Below are 2,633 nucleotides of genomic sequence, written 5' to 3' on the forward strand. Positions count from 1 at the left end.
AAATTTATGATGATGACTCCTTTAAGTACAAAGGGTAAAATGGTTTATGGAGGTCAAGTAACATCTGGGTGTTTTTTTGCCAATTTAAATGACATCATTAGATGTGACCTTATATATCGCTTTGCATCAGCATTTGTAGAAGTATGAATGGGAATATTAGTGCTAGGTGAAAAGAGTCCAAATGTGGAGCTATGTATATTGTGTAGATAAACACTAAGAATATATGTGCTACCCCTCTAAAATTTCTTTTAACCTAGAGAGAACTGTCCCAGGCCCTGTAGGGGCTATCTACAGGTATGTATACAAAAAGACATGTACCTTGCATATCTTATTTTTCACAGTGGTTCCATAGTCCAAAAGGGTGATTGGAAATCTAGCTATTTGGAAAATATGTGTCGCTATCATGGTCACTGACAGGTGCTAGATATTAGTGAGCAAGGTTACAAATCTGAATGCTACTTTTAGATTGTCACACTATGAAAAAATACCAATTGGCATATTATAATACAGTATACTGTTGCTAAGAGGGAAGATTAAAAATCCAATATGAGAGATGGCACATGTTCGTGGGACCATTAAGCAGAAAAGGAGAGAACGTTGTTTCAGCTGCTATATTTTATTGAAATGGCATTCCAGATAGTCTCTGATTGTGAATCAAGACTACACTGCAATGCTAACTGGCTGTGGACCTAATCCAGGTAAGAATGTTCCTGTAGCTGGGAAATATAGATGTTTGTGTACATAGACAACTGTGTAAATCTTGAAAATTTGTTCTGAAACCACTTTCTTTGGCTTCTTTGATTGCTTTCATCAGTTCTGTATTTTCCTTTCATGTCTTAACTGCAGACATCATGTCTTCCCACCTCCCTCTTCCCCACCCGTTTGTGCTTCTTAGATTGGACTTTCTTTGTTATTCAAGAGAGTAATTTGATTATTTTACTGAAATTACATTATATTAGTTCCAGCTACACTCTGGTAGTACTCAGTATTATGGCGTTGTGTAAGAGAAATTAAAAGAAACAAGGTATGGAAATAAAAAAAAAGCTTAGGTTTCTTTCTTCTTTGAGTGTGACTGGCCAACATTTGTGTGTTGACCTTGAGCAATAGCACGTGTTCCAAATGCTGCAGATAAATAATTGACATTAAGATTGCTTGTTTAAACAGGCTTCTTTGCATGCTGCCCTTGGTGGAGTTTAAGTTATTAATTCTAGCCTTTTGCTGACATAACTGCCCCCATCTGCCTTGTTGGAAGCTAACGCAGTAAATCATAAGCGACTTAAAGGGAGATGAGGCCAATCTCATGTCTCTCTTCTTGGCAAGTGGAGTTGAGTAAATGGAACTGGAGATGGATTCTGGCTGGAAGTTCTGTGCTGTGATGTTTGGCTTTGTAACTGCTTGGCAGTTTTGAAATCCCAAGTAATGGGAAATTATGTGTGGGGAGAAACAAATGCTTTGGATTCGGTTTTCTTACCCACAGTGTTATGTCTTTCCATGTACTGCCCTGAAGTAGCAATTTGGTTTTATGTTAAAACCAAATTTACAGAGCACTTGCATTGCTTTAAATGTTTCAGTAGATGAAAAAGAGTTGGAAAAACTGCAAAACAGGAGGAAGAGGTCAATAATCTTGAAAAATGTTTATTTTAATGCGTGCACTTGTAAAGCCATCCAATCTATGCAGCCATATAGTAAATAAATTATTTTAAAATGTTTAAATTTGTATCTTCATGTGGAACTCTTCTTCTCTTTAAGGTTCAGGATTATAGGAAATCAGTGATTTTTCAGATACTGATCCTTTGAGGTTTGCAAGCCAAATAACCTTAAATAATGCAATTTCACAGAGAATTTCAAAGTTTCTTATGTGATCATATATTTCTTATGAAGAGCATTGCATGGAAGTACTGGTCTGCAAATGGAAAATTTGAGGTTTAGATAGGTGAAATTACTCCTAGAATTACTGGATCCTAGAAGCCATTCAAAATCCTTTCTCTCAGTTTTGTCATTCCCTACAAACTCCCAATTCAAACACTTTCTGAAAATTTCCCTCAAGGCTATCTAGTTTAATCATGGTCATGTGTTTCCTTGATGTTATTTCAGTTCCAGCAGCTGTTATCTGTCAGGTATGATAGGAACCAAAAAAAGTCTTACTCTGGACATTAGAAAAGAGATATAGCCAGGATGTGTGGCTGGGCTGAGCTATGAGCAGATAATCCGAAAACATTCAGAATACTTCAGGCATCCCCATTTCTAACAAATATATTGATTTTTATATCAAGCTCTGCCAGCTACAGTATGAAGTATCAGTTATCCTTGAAATGTAGGTAACAGATAGCTGTACTTTGTTCTCTCAGGCTGCTTCATCAGCTTATTTCTTTATTTCTAATAAAGTCTAAATCTATAGAGACCTATGGAATTTGCCTTAGAAACAGTAGGAAACTGTCAATAACAATATTATAATCACCTAACTTATTATTTATGGGGATCCTGGGTATTTTACTGACAAGCTCAGGATCTCTTTTTAAAGCTCAAACCATGTTAGAGGACAGGTACCGTTACCTTCTCACAATGATAGTGGGATGTGTTGGATCTATGGAGGCCGGGAGAAACCAAGATGCCAGCAGGGATGTGAGGGATCA

Source organism: Phaethon lepturus, unplaced genomic scaffold (assembly GCF_000687285.1).
Source record: "Phaethon lepturus isolate BGI_N335 unplaced genomic scaffold, ASM68728v1 scaffold20677, whole genome shotgun sequence".
NCBI classification, from domain to species: domain Eukaryota; kingdom Metazoa; phylum Chordata; class Aves; order Phaethontiformes; family Phaethontidae; genus Phaethon; species Phaethon lepturus.